The sequence below is a fragment of the Orycteropus afer genome, unplaced genomic scaffold (assembly GCF_000298275.1).
Source record: "Orycteropus afer afer isolate SDZICR_OR568_19922 unplaced genomic scaffold, OryAfe1.0 scaffold00042, whole genome shotgun sequence".
Lineage (NCBI taxonomy): Eukaryota > Metazoa > Chordata > Mammalia > Tubulidentata > Orycteropodidae > Orycteropus > Orycteropus afer.
In genome coordinates, this window is record NW_006921629.1 from 5,340,725 (window position 1) to 5,361,499 (window position 20,775).

The window sequence follows — 20,775 nt, forward strand, 5'->3', positions numbered from 1 at the left end:
TTTTTTTAAATCAATAATCTTTATTTAATAATATATATCTTTCAAATGCACTTTCATCTTTTCAAAAACTACATTCCAACTTTTCCTAAGTCCTATTGATTCTACTTCTTAAATGTTTTTAAAAAACCTTTTTATTGTGATTTGGGTGAAAGTTTACAGAGCAAATTCACTTTACACACAGCAGCTCACATATACTTTGTCTCATGACATTGACGGCAATTTCCCACAATGCAACACCTCCCCTTCCACTTCCTCCCCATAATTACCTCTTCCCTTTGTCCTTCCTTCCCAGGCACTCCTGCCCACCCCCCCAACAGCTGTCTCCCTGTGCATACACAGCCCTTCTATTCTCCCATGATTAATCTCCCCAACAAGTGTATCTACCTAATGTAAATATTCAGCTCATATGCCTGTCTTTTGTTTGGCTGCAAGCCACAGGAATTAGTTCAATTCCAGTCCTGAAGGGCAACTAGGGCCATAGTCTCAGTGGTTGCATCAGGCTCTATCAGACCAGCAAAACTGGTCCCCCCTCCCTTTCTTTTTTAATGATTTTGAGTTTTGCTCCACATTGTTCTCCAACTCTATCCAGGATCTCTTACACAGACCCCCCTCCGAGTGGTTGACAGTAATAGCTGGGCACCATCTAGTTCTTCTGATCTCATAGTCGTATAGGCTGAGGATTGCATGGTGTACCAGTTGTTTGGACTAATTGTTTGCATGTGTCTTTGGTTTTCTTCATTCTTGTTTGCTCTGGACGATGAGAGACCCATCATTGCATCTAGATGGCTGCTTGCAAGCTTTTAAGACCCCAGTCGCTACTCGTCAAAGTAGGATGTGGAACAATGTTTTTGTGTAGTATGTTATACCAGTTGAGCTCAATGTCCCCTGTAACAATGGTCCCAAGCCCACAGGTCCAACTACTCGCTCCCTCTGGGTAGCTGGCTGTGGTCAAGAAGTGATTACAACCTTGTCCCTTGTCAGCTCTACTATATACCTGGGAATTCTTACAGAACATACAAATACACTTGTAGAAACATTGTCTGCTAACCCTATACATGGTCATGGGCACACTCTTCCCTGCATAGACATACCTAATAGTTCAGTCTGTCTACCCTTCTATCCACCTGTATATCAATGTTTAATAGCAACCACTTCTTGAGTCACCTAGGTCAGGAAGCATGTTAAGTACTTTATATACTGTAGTGCCCCCTCATGGACAGGGGATGCAATTCAAGACCCCCAATGGATGCCTGAAACCACAGATAGTACCAAACTTTATATATACTATGTTTTTTCCTATACATACATACATACTTATGATAAATTTATGAATTAGGCACAGTAAGAGATTAACAATAATAACTAATAATAAGATAGAACAATCAATAATATACTGTAATAAAACTTAATATGAATATGATCTTAGCAACCTCAGTATATGAATTTTTTTCTTTTTTTATTAGGTCAAGAACTTTGAGCTTTTCACTTAAAGGAAGCACTTTATGGCTTTTCTTTGGCACAGCTGAATTGCCAGCATTGCTACTCTTGTCCTTCAGGACCATTATTAAGTAAAATAAGGGTTACTTGAATATAAGCACTGTGATACTAAGACTGTCGATCTGATGACTGAGATGGCTATTAAGTGTTCAACAGGCAGGTAGTATACCCAGCATGGATACACTAGGCAAAGGGATGATTCATGTCCCGGGCGGGATGGAGCGAGACAGCAAGAGATTTCATCATGCTACTTGGACACTGTGCAATTTAAAACTTAAGAATTGTTTATTTCTGAAATTTTCCCTTTTCAGTTGACTGCAAGTAACTGAAACCACCAAAAACGAAACTGTGAGGAAGTGGGGATTACTGTATAATGATAATGTTGTGCTATGATTATTGGAGATTCATCAGCATATTATATATTATTAGAGATAATAATCAGCATTATTAGATATAATCAACAATAACATTAGCTACAATTTCTTTAGCACCTTTTTGTGTGTGAGGCACTGGCCTAGGTTTGCTTTACAGACCACCACCACCATCCCATCATCAGACTTCCATTTACTGTCTACTGACTGCTTGTTTAGCATTTATTAGGGACTCTCATATTGTCTAGTTTAATTTAATCCTTACCTCCACCCTGTGAAGTAAGTATTCTTTTTTTAAAAAATTTTTGTTGTGATTTACGTGAAATTTTACAGACCAAATTCATTTTCCATACAGCAGTTCATATGAATTTTGTCTCATGACATTGACTGCAATTCCCCACAATGTGACAGTTCTGTTCCCACTTCCTCTCTGTAGTTACCTCTTCCCTGTGTCCTTCCCTCCTGTGCACTCCCACCCCATGAGTTGTCTCCCTGTGCAAACCCTGTCCTTCTGTTCTCCCATGATTGATTGCTCCAAGGAGTGTATCTACCTGATGTAAATATTCACCCCATATGCCCGTCTATTGTTTGGTTCAAAGCCACAGGAGTGAGTTCAGTCCCAGACCTGAAGGGTACCTAGGGGTCATAGTCTCAGGGGTCTCACCTGACTCTATCAGACCAGCAAACCTGATCTTTTTTTTTTTAAATGATTTTTAGTTTTATTCCACATTGTTCTCCCACTCTATCCAGAGTCTCCTGCACTGATCCCCCTCCAAGTGGTTGACAGTGGAAGCTGGGCACCATCTACTTCTTCTGGTTTCATGGTCATATAGGCTGAGGATCGTATGGTCTACCAGTCCCTTGGACTAATTGTTTCTATGCATTTTTGGTTTTCTTCATTCTTCTTTACTCTGGACTAGGAGGTACCCATTGTTGTATCTAGATTGCCACTCACAATTTTTTAAGATCCCACTAACCACTCACAAAAGTAGGATGTAGAACAATGTTTTTGTATAGTATGTTATGCCAAATGAGCTTGATGTCCCCTGTGGCCACAGTCCCAAGCCCTCAGGTTCAACTACTAACTCCCTCAGGGTAGCTGGCTGTGGCCAAGAAGCCACCACAACCTTGCACCTTGTCAGCTCTACTATTATACCTGGACGTTCTTACAGTACATACAAATATGCTTGTAAAAACATCATTTACCAACCTTGTACATGGTCATGGGCACACTCCACCCTGCCTAGACATACCTAATCATTCATCCTGTCCACCCATATAGCCACCCGTAGGTCAATGCTTGTCATCACTGACGATGCAGTACTGTACATGCAAAAGGGTTCATCTCTGTTGTCTGTACCCCCCTCCCCCCCGTGTACCTCTCTCTGTCTTCCTCTGAGGAAAGTATTCTTATCCTCATTTTTCAGATGAGAAAACTGAGGCACACAGAGACACACCCAAAGTCATGGTTGCCAGAAAGAGTGGCAGATGGAGATTTGAATCTGACTCCAAAGGCTTAGCTCTTCCCACCACACATCCTTTCTCAAGGGAGCAGAAGCTGATCAGTGCTTGTTGGATGGATGAAAGAATGACTGAACAATGACTGAAGGAACGAACCAATGAACGAACGGGCAAATAAATACCCATCTGTCCTAGGTGATGAGTGGAATTTCCAAGCCCCAAGAAGTCAAGCAGGTTGTTCAAGGTCATGGAGCCAGGCAGCAGCAAAGTGGGCAAGGATCCTTGGCTCTGGTCTCTTGGCACTGGATTTGCCTCACAAATCTTGCTACTTGGAGCAGAAGCAGACTCTTTTTGGCAACCTTTTGCCCTTACTCATGCCTGGATTAATGGTGGGTTCCACTTTTCATGCCAACTCATTTCCCACCCTTCAGGGTGCCTGGCGGGAAACCTAAGGCTGGGCCCTGTTCTTCCTTATCCCGGCAACAGCAACTGGCTGGCTAGTCATAGAGGTCATTTTATCATCTCTCTTCTTACCTTTCCTCAAAGACCTTGTAGTTGGAGGGCTCTCAGAGTACCTAGTGAGTGGGATGGTTTCCCTCGGGGCCTCCCCACCCAAGCCTTCCTGGGGCCTGTCTGCCCTGTGGATTAGTACAACAGCGTGGAGGCGGCCTTGTGGATGTAGGCAAACAAGAGCTCCTTCCCCACGTCTCTGTTTTTTCCCTCGTTCCCAAAATGGGGGTATTGCAGGTCTGACACTCTGCCCCCAGGGCTGGTTCCTGAGCTCTGTGAGCCCTGAGAGCAGCCAGAACCCCCCTGAGTTCTACTAGCCTCACACACGCTTCTTTAGGGAAGGGGCAGGGCTGAGTTGGGGCCTCTGCCAGGCTTCCTGAAGGATGGCAAAGCAATCGGCACAGAAATTAGAGTCTGCTGTTAAACCAAGCGTGAGTCAGGGTAAGATTGTTACAAAAAAGAAGCTGTTTCTGCTGAAAGGAGGAATGAGATTTCTGAGAGAAATCTGTACTGAAAGCCAGGGGAGACAAAAGGGATCTCGGTGAAAGGTATCTCTGGTCAGGGATCCCCTGGTGGCAGGTGACAGAAACCCAATTCAAGCCACTTTAAGGGAAAAAGAGGCATTTTTTTAGTCCACAGAAGGGCAGGCAGAATTTGAACTCCCTCGGGGTCTCTCCAGTGTTCATCGTTGCTTCCTCTGCATGTCACCTTCTGTGGCAGTTATCTACCCAGAATCCATTCTCCCCTTCCTCCTCAGGAATAGGACTCCTGGATTGTTGGAGGGTGGCAATGACCTCATCTGAAAACAAATAAACATTGCTGCTTCCCCTGAAGATGTTTGTTGTTGGTTATTTGCCGTTGAGTTGGTCCCGACTCATAGCGACCCCTCCTTGGGTTTCCGAGGCAGTATCACTTCCTTCCGAGAAGTGGCTGGTGGGTTTGAACTGCCAGCCTTCTGGTTAGCAGTCAAATGTCTTAGGCACTATGCTACCAGAGCTCCCCTGAAGATAGCGATGATCAATAGTACGTAAAAGGAAATCTTTGAGTGGGATTCTAGGGATGGTCTTTAATGGGATTTACCTTTAACTCTGTTCCCGTCTTTCTGCCTGGATTGTAGGCTTGAGGAATGGAGCTAAGGCAACCATATTGGCACTAAGAGGATCATCTTGGGCTAAGAGAATTCAAAAGACCTTAACCTTGACACTGAAACAACACCAACAACTGCGTACTTCTAGACTTCTTGTCGTGTGGTGGCCACTGGAGTCAGGCCTCTGTTACTCAGGGCTGAACTCAGTTTCTAATGAATATGCCTTCATTCCCTGGGACTGCTTTCATCACAGGCATGAAACATGCCTCCAGCAGCTCTGGGCTCACTACCTCAGAGCTCTATCACCAAAGAGGAAGATAAATGTTTCTCACTGCTCTAATTGGAATATTCCTGGGGAAAGACTCTAATTGGCCCAATGCCCCTCCCTCGGCCTATTCTAGGGAGTTTTTTTGATTGGTCACATGTCCTCCTTTGTGACCAGGAGGATGGAGTCTGCTGCAGAACAAGAGGAATGGGATACTAGAAAAACATAATAGTTCACAGAGCTGCATCTGACTGACTCGAGCTGTCAGTGTAGCTCTAAGTGCCTCACTTATGTTAGTACCACGTCCAGATAGAGACACTGGGAGAATTTTCTCAGAGACCCAAGCAAAGTCTATAGATTTACCTTTCAGGGCTAATGTTACTGTTTAATGGTTAAATAAGGTGTATAAAATACCTAGCACCCTGGAAGACACATAAAAAATCTCCTTCCCTGTCTTTCAGGTAGGGGAGAACCCTGGGATCTTCAGCTGGGCTTATGTTTCTCTTGCTGTGTTCCCTCAAGAGAAGAGTCCTTCCAGTCCTCCCCTGAGCCCTTGGGGATTCAAGTACAGTGTACTCTCCTAATGGGGACTGGGAACTGCCCTATGGTCAGGAACTAGTCCGGCTCTTGCTCTGTCCTAACCAGGTGGCCTGGGGTGAATCCAGGTCTCAGTGTTCTCATCTGTAAACCTGGATAATAATCCCCCTGCCTCAGAGGGAAGAACACAGTTGGTATTTCCTAAGCTGAAAGAACTGAAGAAAAAATTGAAGCCTTGAGTTGCAATACTGAAGGATTCTATGGGCAAAATATTGAATGATATAGGAAGCATCAAAAGAAAATAGAAGGCATACACAGAGCTATTGTACCAAAAACAATTGGTTGACATTCAATCATTTCAGGAGGTAGCATATGATCAAGAACTGAGGGTATTGAAGGAAGAAGTCCAATCTATAATGAAGACACAGGTGAAAAACAAGGCTCCAGGAATTGACAGAACATTAATTGAAATGTTTCAACAAACTGATGCAATGCTGGAAGCATTCACTCATCTATGCCCCAAAATTTGAAAGACAGCTACCTGGCCAAATGACTAGAAGAGATTCATATTTGTGCCCTTTCCAAAGAAAGGTGATCCAACAGAACTCATAAATTATCGAATAATATCAATAATATCACACATAAGCAAAGTTTTACTGAAGATAATTCAACAATGGTTACAGCAGTACATCAACAAGGAACAGCTGGAAATTTAAGCTGGATTTCAAAGAGGGTATGGAATGAGGGCTATCATTACTGATGACAGATGGATCTTGGCTGAAAGCAGAGAATTCAAGAAGGATGTTTACTTGTGTTTTATTGACTGTGCAAAGGCATTTGAATGTGTGGATCATAACAAATTATCGATAACATTGAAAAGAATGGGAGCTCCAGAACAGTACATTGTGCTCATGCAGAACATGTACATAGACCAAGAGGCAGTTGTTTGTACAGAATAAGGGGATACCACATAGTTTAAAATTAGGAAAGGTGTATGTCATGGTTAGGAGCTCTGGTGGCATAGTGCCTAAGGCACTTGACTGCTCACCAGAAGGCTGGCGGTTCAAACCCACCAGCCACTCCTCGGAAGGAAGGTTGGGCAATCCTACTTCCGTAGTGATACTGCCTCGGAAACCCAAGGAGGGGTCACTATGAGTCGGGGCCGACTCGACGGCAAACAACAACAACAACAACAACAACAACAATGTCATGGTTGGGTCCTTTCACCATACTTACTCAATCTATGTGCTGAACAAATAATATAAGAAGCTGGTCTATATGAAGAACACAGCACAGGATTGGAGGATGAGTCATTAACAATCTGCCATATGCAGATGACCCAATCTTCCTTGCTGAAAGCAAAGAGGACTTGAAGCACTTACTGATGAAGATCAAAGACTAAGCCTTCAGTGTGGATTTACTTCAACACAAAGAAAACAAAAATCCTCACAACTGGACCAATAAACAACATCATGATAAACAGAGAAAATACTGAAGTTCTCAAGGATTTCATTTTACTTGAATCCACAATCAACGACCATGGAAACAGCAGTCAAGAAATCAGACAATACATTGCATTGGGCAAATCTGCTGCAAAAAATCTCTTTAAAGTGTTGGGGAACAAAGATATCACTTTGAGGACTAAGGTGGGTCTGATCCAAGCCATGATATTTTTAATCACCTCATGTGCATGGGAAACCTGGACAGTGAAGAAGGAAGACCAAAGAAGAATTGACACCTTTGAATTATGGTGTTGGTGGAGAATGTTGAATATATCACAGACTTCTAGAAGAATGAAAAAAAAAAATCTATCTTGGATGAAGTACAGCCAGAATGCTCCTTAGAAGTGAGGATGGTGAGTCTCCGTTTCACTTACTTTGGTCATGCTATCAGGAGGGACCAGTCCCTGGAGAAGGATATTATGCCTGATAAAGTAGATGGTCAGTGAAAAAGAGGAAGGATATTATGCTGAGTGAAATAAGTCAATCATAGAAAGACAAATATAGTATTAGTTCATTATTGTAAAAAGTCAAGGAAAGGTTTATATATGGAAGGAAATGTTCTCTGTTGGTTACCAGCGGTGGGAGGGAAAGGAAAGGAACATTGCAAAAAAAAAAAAAAAAAAAAAGCATCGATCCATGTCACTTTAGTTTTGTGTATTTCACTGTACATAAATTGTATTTCAGTAAAATGTATTTTAAAAACATCAGCTAAAAAAAGAAAGAAAGGAGGAAGACCTTCCACACAAGATGTATGGACACAGTGGCTGCAACGATGGGCTCAAGCATTGCAACAGTTCTTAGGGTGGTGCAGGACCAGGCAGGGTTTCATTCATTCTGTTGTACTTGGGATTGCTATCAGTTGGAACCACTATGAGTGCTAAGGAGACTGGTGGTGCAGTGGTTAAAGCACTCAGCTGCCAACTGAGAGGTTGGTGCTTCGAACCCACCGACTGCTCCATGGAAGAAAAATGTGGCAGTCTGTTTCTGTAAAGATTCCAGCCTTGGAAACCCTATGGGGCAGTTCTGTTCTGCCTTATAGGGTCTCTGTGAGTTAAGATGGACTTTACGGCAATAAGTTTGGTTTTTGGTTTTCTCAGAGTGCTTCAGTGAGGAGTAAATGAGGTACTGCATGGGACTGAGCTTGATGCCCATCCCACAGTGAGGGCTCAATGCATGCTTCCTATTAGCAATCGGTCCTGGAAATACTTAGACTCAAGCCTCGGCCACTGCAGAAAGCACTACCCCAGGGGGGCCCTGAGGTGGGAGGGAGGTCTTCATCTGGACCCTCCCAGCCTGGCAAAGATGGAGGAGGCCTTCTCAGGGTCCAGGCAGCTTGGGTACCAGACAGTGGATGATCTAGCTTTTCCTTCTCTGGAGGACGGAAGCGATGAGCAAGAGGTTTAAAGCTCTTGGTGCTGCCAAAGCAGGAAAGAGAGCCTGAACAGAGACTGAGAGGGAATCTGGGTAAGGTCATTCACCTGCCGATTGGGGTTCTCTGTTCGCCCCATCACCCCTCCAGACTAGCTAGCCCTGAGCCTGCACATGTTGACTGATTCAGTGCAAATCATAATTACATGCAGTTGGGGCAATGAGCCTGGGCAGCAGGGACAGAAGAGACATAGCCATGATGTTGAGTGCTTCCATATGTGATGGCCTGGGGCTCAGAGCACAACTCTGGACTCAGCCTGCCTAGGTTGGCTCTGAGCCTGCCTCTTAATAGCCAGGTGACCTGGGTTAGGACACCTTGAATCGATGTGTTTCCCTTTCCTCGTCATGGCTACTCTGATTTAATCCCCAAAACCAGTCTAGAAGGCAAGTACGGCCAATCTCACAAATAAGGCTAGGAAATGTGTGTCCATGCCACTGCTAGTGAGGGGATACACCAGAATTCAATCTGTCTAATTCCAGAGCCAGAGCTCTGATCTGCTGCCCTTTAATGAACTTTGTAAAGGTACAGTGGCTGCTCAGCATCCTACTAACATCCTAGGACCAGAATCTGACGCACAGTCAGGTGGAAACTGTCATTAGAGATAGTGACTTCCCCAAGGATGAAGACATCAAAAGTCAGTGACTCCAAGGCTCCCTCATTGAGTGGGTTTCCAATGCTAGCACTTTGCAGTAAAGCCAGTCTCTGCCTCTCCTCTCCTCCAGGAAGCCCTCCCAATTCACCTGGTGAATTCCAGTACTCTCGATCTTTGGCACCGAGTTTGTGCTGCGCACTCTTCACCCCTTCATCCTTTATGCCATTCTGAAAAGGCTCTTCCTCCCTCTCTCACCCACCCATTTAACAGGCAGGAGCAGTAGCCCACACAGAGGAAGGGACTTGCCAGTGTTCCGCAGAAAGTTAAGTGGCAGGACAAGTTTACAACCCAGATCTCCTGCCTCCCAGGAGACAGGGCTGGTAACTGGGAAGAGTGCAGGCATGTGGGAACTAAGCTTGACCTTGTGTCTCAGCTCTGCCATTTGCTGGCAATGAAATCCTGTCTTCTCAGAGATGGGAAAAGAAAAGCAGGGTACCTGGTGCACAGAAGGTATTTGATAAATGTTGACACCCCTCATTGCCCATTATCCCGGGGAGCACGGCAAGAGTGCTCTGTCCTCTAACACATTCAAGCCGCTGGACAAGAGCCCTCAAAATCAAAAAACCAAACCCACTGCCACTGACTTGATTCCAATTCATAGTGACCCTATAGGACAGAGTAGAACTGCCCAGAGGGTTTCCAAGGCTGTAAATCTTTATGGAAGCAGAATGTCTCATCTTCCTTCAGCAGAACGGGTGGCTGGGTTCCAGCTGCTAACCTTTTGGTCAGCAGCTGAATATCTTAAGTCCTACGCCACCAAAGCTCCTTAAAGATCCCTCAGTGGGAATAAAATGGCCAAAAAAGGAAAGATAAACAAAATAAACAAAAACATGTGTAAATAAAGAACAAGTAAGCCATGCTCAAATAAAAGCCTGGAAGGAAATGTACTAAACATACTAAAATGTCACAGATACTTTGTATCTGGATGCTATTATTAAGGCTGATTTCCCCTTTTGCTTACACCTTTCTGTGATTATTACTGTTATTTTTAAAACACTTGTATAAACAAGTTTAGTATACATGTGTCTGTCATATGTGTGTACATGCATGCCTGTGTGCATATGTGTCTATTTGTGTATGTGTATGCATGTTGTGTGTGTGCATGCATTGTGTGCATGTGTCTATTTGTGTGGGTGTGCATATGTGTGTCTATGTGTACATGTCTATTTCTGTAGGTGTATGCATACATGTGTGTCTATGCATACGTATCTATGTGTGTGTGTGTGTCTATTTGTGTATATGCATCTATTTGTGTATGTGCATCTGTTTGTGTATGTGCATGCCTGTCTGTGGGGGAGAGAACATGTTGTCCTGTGGCTCAGTGAAGCTGGAGGGGGACTAGGGAAACTGCTAGAATCATCAAATCCCAACAAGGCTCCTCCAGGCAGGGTCTGGGGCAGCAGCCTAGCATAGTTAGCCCTCTTGGGGCCCTGGTTAGATAAAACTGGGCTGAATGTCTCATAAATTTTTAGCATCAAGATGGAGCCAGGACAGGAAGTTGCCTTAAAAGTTTGGTGCAAGGTCTCATCCCCCACTGGACTGTGAGCTGGAGCCCAGGCTGTGCTCACTACCCAGAGGAAGGAGAAGGAGACTGAGGAGCAGGGGCGGGGCACCAAGTAAGTGTAGAGAAAGTGCCTTGAAGTTCTGCACCCAGATATACCTTCAGGGCCTATAAAGTATTTTGCGTTCCTACCAGCAACCTATGAGTGTTCCAATCGCTCCACACGCTCTCCAACATTTGGTATTGTTGATTCTTTTAAACTTTAGCCGTTCTAGCAGATGTGCAGTGGTGTTGCATTTCCTGATGACTACTGATATTGAGCACTTTTTTGTGTTCTTACAGGTCCTTCGTATATTTTCTTCTGTGGAGTATTTTTTTTTTTTTTTTAATTGTGATTTGGGTGAAGATTTACAAAGCAAATTCACTTTCCATACAGCAATTCACATATACTTTGTTTCATGACATTGACCACAATTTAACACAATGCAACAGCTCCCCTCCCACTTCCTCCCCATAGTTACCTCTTCCCCATGTCCATCCCTCCATGCACTCCTGCCCCCTGAGCTGTCTCCCTGTGCATAACAGCCCTTCTTTCTTTTTGTGGAGTATTTTTAAAAAATCTTTTGTCCATTTTTTATTGTGTTATTTCTTCTTCCTTCTCCTCCTCCTTCCTCTCTTTCTTCTGTTTTATTTTTAAGTTGTAACAGTTTTTTCTAGATTCTGGATGTAAGACTTCTGTTAAATATATATTTTGCTAATATTGTTTCTTAATCTGTTAGCTTACTAGTTCTTAAACTGCAGAACATGATCTGTTAGTGAGGTATGGAATCAATTTAGTGGATCAGGACCATTTTTAAAATAAATAAAATAGAGTACAATAGTTAATTACAGAAAGCATTGTACACAGTTAGTAAAGTAAAGTTTCACATACTTTTCCATTGTGTGTGTGTGTGTGTGTGTGTGTGTGTGTGTGATACTTGGTCATGGAGTAAGATGGTATCCTTTACTGGACCAATAAGCAATATCATGATAAATGGAGAAAATATTGAAGTTGTCAGGGATTTCATTTTACTTGCATCCATAATCAATGTTCACAGAAACAGCAGTCAAGGAATCAAATGACATATTATATTGGGCAAATTTGCTACAAAAGACCTCTTTAAGGTATTAAAAAGCAAAGATGTCACTTTGAGAACTAAGTTTCACTGACTCAAGCCATTGTATTTTTAATTGCCTCATGTGCAAGTGCAAGCTGGACAATGAATAAAGAAGACTGAAGAAGAATTGATGCATTTGAATTATGGTGCTGGCGAAGAATATTGACTACATCACGGACTGCCAGAAGAACAAATAAATCTGTCTTGGATGAAGTATAGTCAGAATGCTCCTTAGACACAAGGATGGTGAGACTCCGTTTCACTTACTTTGGGCAGGTTATCAGGAGAGACCAGTCCCTGGAGAAGGACATCAGTCTTAGCGGAGGGTCAGTGAAAAAGAGTAAGACCCTCAATGAGATGGATTGACACAGTAGCTGCAACAATGTGCCCAAACACGGCAACAATTATGTGAATAGTGCAGGACCAGGCAACATTTCATTCTGTTGTACACAGGGTCACTGTGAGTCGAAGCCAACTCAACGGAACCTAACAACAATAAAACTGTTACCAAAAAATACAAACAAATAACAACAACAAAAAAACTTTCCACAAGATGCTCTTTGAAGGGCTGGTGTTTTAGAAATTTACTTTGGGAAATGAAAGGAGCTCTGGTGGCACAATGCCTAAGGCACTTGACTACTAACCAGAAGGCTGATGGTTCAAACCCACCAGCCACTCCTTGGAAGGAAGATTGGGCAATCTACTTCTGTAGTGATACCGCCTCAGAAACCCAAGGAGGGGTCTCTATGAGTTGGATCCAACTCGACGGCAGTGAGTTGAGGTGACCGGGAAGACAAGATTCTCCAGCAGGCCTTGAAGAACTTCCCTTAGTATCAAGATATTTTCTTTGCCAGCATAGTTAAAGCCACACTAAGACCCCTGCATGATTATATCCCCCCTGACAAGCACAGGGCCAGAACTAGGGCTGGGTGATGGTGTAGCACATTTTTGTCCCCATTTACTTGTGCACTTGACAGATAGTTAGCCTTGCTTCTCAGACGTGGGCCGGCTTGGCTATCAGCCCCACCTAGGAAGCAGCAGACAGCACAGCCCCTGTCCTGTAGGTGCCCTTTGTCCTGGCCAGGGAAGTCAATCAAAAATAGTACAGTCTGGGAAACCAGTTGGGAAACCAGATGGAGAAATCTGGGGTTTTGGCAGGTTTTGTTCCCAGTTCTGCTGCTTTCCTTTGTGACCTTGAGTGTAGCACCCAGTCTTTCTGGCCTGTTACTCACTTTAGAAAGGAAGAAATGAAAGTCTGCTCTTCTCCCTCAATAAGGGTCCTGAACCCAAAGATTGTCAATGTTGGAAGGGACTTCCAGGCCCCTCCCCTTTGATGCCTGACTCCACTATCCATTCTCCTAACCCAGCAGATCTGCTTGAAGCCTTCCAGCACAGGGGCGCTTGCTACCTCCCATGTTATTGCTGGACAGCTATGGCTGTCAGGATGCCTTGCTGTATTGGATTAACGTCTACCAACTCCATTAGTCTTAGTTGTCTTCTTGGGGCCTTGAGGAATGTGACTAACCCCTCTGCTACAATGCCTAGCAGGGCCCACCTCATTTGACCTTCTGGCCTCCCCAAGTGCCAGGAGGCCATTCCCCACTCAGAGCAAGCTTGCACACTCTTATTTGTTCAGGGTCAATGTCATGCACCTCCAACACTGGCCTACCCCTTACTTCCTTGGCCTGGGCCATCCTCCTGGTTTCCCATGATGGAGGATGTTTCATCACCCCTCTGATGCCCTGTGCTGCCCCCCTTCCCAGCAGCAACTTCTCCTCACTGCTCAGATGAAGACTCTTTCTGACATCTGCAATGAGCCTTCAGCTCCCACGTGCTCTACCTCACCGAGCCTATGGCTGCAGAAGGGAGCCAGACACATTGGACAGCCCTCCATCTCCTTGGAAATAGGAACCATGCCACCATCCACAGGTGAACCCCACATCCATCCACCCACTCCAAACTGTCTCCCCTGCAGGAGTGCAGCACCTTAAGCTGACCACAGACTTCCTGCACAGCCTGACCTGGCAGCCTGACCACAGCAGGGCAGGGCAGGCAAGGGCAAGGCAGAGAAGCATCACTGTCTCTCTTTCTAGAAGTCACTCTCCATGAATGCTAACTGTGTGAGGTCATTGAGGAATGCCATCCTCCTTAGGTAGGTTGTAGGACCCACATGGCACCACTGTCTCCCTTGCTCCATGTCCTGATGAGCAATGCTATGCCATCTGAAGTCCTGTCAGATGGGGTCCCTCCCTTGCTGTGTGACTTCACCAGATGCCTCCCCCCTGCTTCCGCCCCTTGCCCCACTCAGCCAGGCTTTTTGTGCAGTGACAGTCTGAGTTCTGCCACAGGCCAGCCTCTCTGGCTCTACGCTGGCTGTCCCTGCTGTGTCAGGGGTCTCAGCCCACCTTGGTGCCTTGGTTGGTGGGCTAGAAGCAGCCACATCCTGCACAGGATCACTGTCTCAGTGAGTCACTGCACCATGGCATGTTTATTAGGACGGCGGGAGCTCATTTTGCCAACTTTGGAACCATGGGAGCTGGCTAAGTTTAGAACAAGCCTTGCGTGTGAGGACGCTGTGTTCCTTCTCCTTCTGGCAAAACACGAGACTTGAGCTATTCTTTTCATTTTAATTCTCCCAGACAAGTCCCAAGCTTCATTTACTACTACATCTGCCTTCTCCCAACACAAACAACTCTGTAATTAGAGGGGGAAACACCCCCAATCATCCTAAGGTTGAAAAGCAACTGATTATTGCATTGTTGTAAGGAACATAACCAAGGCTCTGAGAAATGGGATGGTTTTTTACTTAAAGTAGATGGACTTTAACCTGGAATTGGTGGATCGGCTTCATGGGGTCCAGGAGCTGCCTAAATGACTGTGTCAATGTGCTTTTCCCTGAGGAAAAGGTCCATAACTTTTATCAGGTTCCAAAAGCCATCCATGACTCCATCTAAAAATGACCAATCTCAGATTTAGAAAAAGATGACTACCTTGTATCCATTGCAGAGTCCTCCTGAGTTTTGGGATTTCTGTTATTAGATATCAGATGTCTTCTTAGGGTCTGCATGGAGAGTGAAGTCCCCAGAACCTGAACTCACTGCACTATTGGGAGGAGAATCCCAGATGCAGGCAAGGTGAGGAGAGAAGTCTGGAGCATTTGATCTGAGGAGTGAGTGAAGAGTCATCAGTGGAACTTGGCAAGTAGGTCAGATGGGTCAAGGCAAGTGCAATAGATTGAACTGTGTCCTCCAAGAAGATATATTGATGTCTTAACCCCTGTACCTGTGAATATGACCTTGTTTGGAAATATGTTCTTTGGAGATGTTATCCATGAGGTCATACTGAAATAGGGTGGATTCTAATCCTATATGATTCGTATTCTTATTAAAGATGAGAACACACACAGACAGGGAGACAGAGGAAGCGTGCCATATGACACTGCAACTGTAAGCCACAGAGCTCTTGGAGCTACCAGAGCTTGGAGCGGGGAGGCATGGAACAGATTTGGCCTCAAAATCTCAGAATGAATCAACATGATCTACACCTGATGATGGACTCCTAGTCTCCAGAACCCAAAACCCAAACCCACTGCCAGCGAGTAGATTCTGACTCACAGCAACCCACAGGGTTTCCAAGGCTGTAAATCTTTATGGAAGTAGATTGCCTCATCTTCCTCCCAAAGAGCAGCTTGTGGGTTTGAACTGCCAACCTTCTGGTTAACAGCCAAATGCCTTACCCACTGTGCCACCAGAGCTCCTTAGTCTCTAGAACGGCAAGACAATAAGTATCTGTCCTTATAAGCACCTAGTTTGTAGCCTTGGGTTATTGTAGCCCTAGGAAACCAAAGTAATGAATAATCCAGGATTAAGAGGGTAGTTAAGAGGGGAGCACTGGTGGTACAGTGGTTAAGTGCGCAGCTGCTAACTGAAAGGCCAGCGATTTGAACCCACCAGTTGCTTCTCCGGGGAAGAAACACATGGCAGCCTGCTTTTTTAAAAATCTATAGCCTTGGAGACCCTATAGGGCAGTTTCTACTCTGTCCTATGTGGTCGCTTTGCATCAGAATTAACTGGACAGCAATGGGTTTGGTTTTGGTTTTAAGAGGGAGTTCCTGGTGGTGTGAAAGGTTAATGAATTTAACTACTAAAAAGGTGGGAGTTTCGAGTCCATCCGTAGGGCTTCAGAAGAGAGGCCTGGTGATCTACTTCCAAAAAATCAGCCATTGAAAACCCTATGAAGCAGAGTCTACACTGACACATATGTAAAGTCACCATAGGTTAGAGTCAACACAATGGCAGCTTTTTTTTTTTTTTTTTTAAGAGGTCAGCTGTAATGTCCTACCAGCTAAAGCAGGTACTGAGATGGGTCCAATATCAACACTTAAATGATCCAAGCACTGTTGGTCCCCTTGCTCATAGAAGCCTTCATTTATTCCACTCACATTGATTTTCTTTCTCACCCTAGGGATCTTACACCCTGGGGAGATTTGTAGCACTTATACTCTTCTTGGCTACTTCAATCACTTGAGCTACTCCTTTTCCTCTAATTCTTCTGCCACAAACTCATATGCCCTGCAGCCAAGGAATACATACATGGTCCTGACATAAAAACTCCTATAAATGTAACTGAGGTCACAATGGAAAGGTAAGTCTGCTATTAAAAGGAAGCAAGTGATATTTTCAAGTGTCAAACACCTGTGACCTTTAGCTTATCTGTATCACCATCATGCATCCCTCCTCCTCCACAAAGTTAATAGAGAGCTATATGTATGGTTCAGGTAGCGTAGTGCCTAAGGCATTTGACTACTAACCAGCAGGCTGGCAGTTCAAACCCACCAGCCACTCTCAGAAGGAAGACTGGGTCATCTACTTCTGTAGTGATACCGCCTCAGAAACCCAAGGAGGGGTTGCTGAGTTGGAACCGACTTGATGGCAGTGAGTTTGGTTTGGTTTGGTTTATGTACGGTGCCATTAAGTCTCTAGGGCGTGGGGTTGGGGAAAGGGAGTCTTCTCAGCTAGTGTCCATCAGAGGTAAACAAAAAGCCCCTGTGCTAACTCCCTGCCTTCCATTGCATAGTCTGGCCATTTAACTGATGGCTGCTTTTCATATTTCATAAGGGTCATTGGGACCAAAAGGCCCAGACTCAAATCTGAGCTCTGCCATTTATAGTATGACCTCAGGAAAGTCACTAAACTATTCAGAACTTTATTTTCCTGATTTACAAAAAAAAAAAAAAAATTGGAGAAGATAACAAATCCATGTCCTACCTACCCCGGGGAAGAATTTGGGAGAGACAAAGCAAAACTAACATTTACTGACTATCTGTTGTGTGTTAGGCTTATCCTTTCCAAACTTTACAATCTCTGAAAATCTCCCAGGGTTCTATGAGGCCCTGCTGAGACCAAATATTCAGCAAATGTTTATCGAGCATTTTCTTCTAAGTACTAGGGATAATACAGTGAACAAAGTCTCTTCCTTCCTGGAGCACATATTCTAGTGGGGAAGATGGACAAGTGAATGTACACCATCAGGTGGTGACAAGGGTTATGAAGAAAAATGAAGAAGGGAGGGAAGAGAAAGAAGAACGGACACACTATTCTCTGACAGTGACGTTCGAGCAGAGACCCAAAGAACTGAACCCAAACCAAACCCACTGCTATCAAGTCAATTCCAACTCAGTGTTCCACAGCCTTTCTCACAAAGTGATACCAATAGGAGGTTTTCAGTTGTCCAATATCCTAGACAGAGAAGAGCTGCCCCATAAGGTTTCCAAATCTTCACGGAAGCAGACTGCCACATGGCAGGTCGAACTCAGGAGAAGAGAAGCCCAGACAGAGAACAGCAGGTGTGATGGCCTGAGGTGGAAACATGTCTGGCTTGTTTGAAGAACAGTGAGTGGTCAGTGTGGCTGGAGCAGAGGGACCCACAGGGAGAATGGGGTAGGAGATTCAGTCAGAAAAAAAGAGGCTGCAGAAAGGACATGAGATATCAGGACCATGGATGTGAAAATGTACTGCAGATGGTTAAGCACCACGCATGTATGCACTGCTCCATTCACCCGTCTCTTAGATCTTAGAAGCCTTTTTAGCTTAAAATTCCTTTTTTATATTCTCTTTTTAAAGTAGAGGTAACTTTTACAGACCGTTAAAGACTACAGATTTTAAACACACAGCTTATGAGCTTTGATAAACCCAAACACCCACGTGACCACCACCCAAATTAAGATATAGAACATTCCATCACCCCAGAAATTTCCATGATACCCCTTTCCAGCCAGTATCTCTATCCCCAGAGGCAACCATTGTGCTGATTTCTATCATTAGAGATTAGTTTTTCCTGTTCTTGAACTTCATATAAATGGAATCATGCAGTGTGTACTCTTGTGTAAGGCTTCCTCTACTCAGTATAAAAGGGTTTGAATATTCATCTGTGTTGCTACATGGAGCGATAACACATTCCTTTGTATTGTTAGGTAGTATTCCATCAACCCACACTTGTCAATCTTTTTAATTTTAGTCATTCTAGAAGAAATAAAGTGGTACCTCATTGTGGTTTTAATTTGCATTACCCTGACAACTAAAGATATTAAGCATTTTTTCATCTGCTTGTTGATAATATCTATCTTCTTAGGAGAAATGTCTTGCTCAGATCTTCTGACCTTTTAAAGGTGGATGGTTTATCTTTTTATTGCTGATTTGTAGGAGTTCTTTGTATATTCTAGATATGAGTCCTTTGTCAGCTATAGCTTCTGTGAATATTTTTCTCCTACTTTGTGGTGTGCCTTTTTATTTTCTTAGTTTTGTCTTTTGGTAAGAAGCAGTTAATTCTGAGGATGTCAAATTTATCAATTTCTTTTATGGCTAATACTTTACTGTCCTATCTAAGGCAATTACCAACAACAACTGCATTATGACCTCATGTTAGCTTAACTCATAATATTTTCAAAGACCTTATTTCCAAACAAGTCACGTTCACAGGTGTTGGGGATTAGGACTTCAACATAGCTTTTTGAGGGACATAATTCAATCCATCACAGACACCCATTGACCACTGACAGTGATGTGACAGTGGCCTCGGAGCTGATTCTGCCATCCAGCCATGGCCAGTATTCCACAGCCTTTCTCACAAAATGACATCAATAGGAGGTTTTCAGTTTTCCAATATCCTAGATAACACTGGAACCAACATCTCAAGCATAAACCTTCTTCCACTCCATATTCGGATGGTTTTCTTAAAATAGATTATCACAAAGAGGAATTACTGAGTCAAAGGTTATATGCTTTTTAATGACTGGATTCGTTTCCAAAAGTTAATAATAGTATAACCTAAATGCAGTAGACAGCTGTTAATTTTTTTTTTTTTTTTTTTGTCCATCCTACATTCCTCTTTCAGGGGATTGCTGTTTTTCAGTCTGTCAATTACCAAACCACAAACAGACACACGTTGGCATTGATATTTATACCTCTCTCTGTTGAACACCCCTCAGCATCATTCATTTAGAGGATTTTTTTACATAATTTTATTTTTGTTGCTGTGAGAGTATACCCAACAGAATATAGACCAATTCAACAATTTCTCCTGGTAAAATTCCAGGATATTGGTTACATTCTTTGAGTTGTTCAACCATCCTCACCCTCCTTTTCTGAACTGCTCCTCTCTCATTCACACTGTCCCCTAAATTTCCTATCTAATCACCAGTGGCTGTTGTCAATTTGATCCCATGTTGATACATCTTAAAAGAGCCCAATGCTGAAGGCAGACATTCTTTACTAGTTAAACTAAACTATTGCTTGGTTTTCTTTTGAAGATTTTGACATGGACTCAAGAACAAAGAGTCTTTCTTTCTCTGGAATTACAGCTTCTAAGGCCATGTAAGCCTGGAGCTACTGGGGGCCCTCTTGCCACTGTTAAGTATGATCCTATCAGGGAATGAGATCAAGCAGAGGCAAGCAAATCTGAGAGGTAGAAAGACATAGAGTCTCTTGATGCGATTAGATCCAGCCATACCTGAATCCCTTACATTAATCCAAAGGTTAATTGAAGACTTTTGTTCCCCCAACACAGAGAACAAGAAAGCTTTGAAGTTGGTATGTCTTTCCCCTAAGAAGAAGTTTCCAAAGTCTCAGCTAAATGTCTTAGATAAGACTCAAGGTTAAAGTACCTGGGCTTCCCCTCCCTCTCTCTTTATATGAGCCATTTATTTTTCTTTTGTCTCAGCTAATATGAATTAGGTTGCTTGCAACTAGAAGAGTCCTGAAAAATACACTAAATAGTTTATGAGTTTCCTTATAAATATATAAGCTTAGTTTGTGTTCCTTATGTTATGGGATCTAAGCTCTGTCTTTCAAGGTTTGTTCTACTGCAATATTGGGGAACAGGGAGAGGAGAGTTGATCTCTGTCTGGTCCCTTGTCCATCAACACTTCAAGCTGTGACTACACTGTTACCTAGCTCCCCCTAAGGTCACTTTCTGCTCTGGCATGGATCTCTCTCACTTTAGTGCTGGTACTCTCATTGAGATGCTACTGCCCTATCTCACAGGCCTCAGAGAAAGGGATGGTGTGGGGAAGGCCATTGGCCTTTTGTGTGCCTGTTCCAAGCATGGACACTGGCTGACCTTTATGTCCCACAGCAAAGACTGGGCTGCAATTATCTACCCAGCATTACTTAAAGCTTGAAGATAGCAAGCGGGAACTTTGAGGTTAAAGAAACAAACTTAAAACTAGAAGATAACAAAGGGGAACCTTTGGCCCAAAGTCCTACCCCCAGGCCCATTGTTAGCCTCTTTCACTCTCTTCTGGCATCTG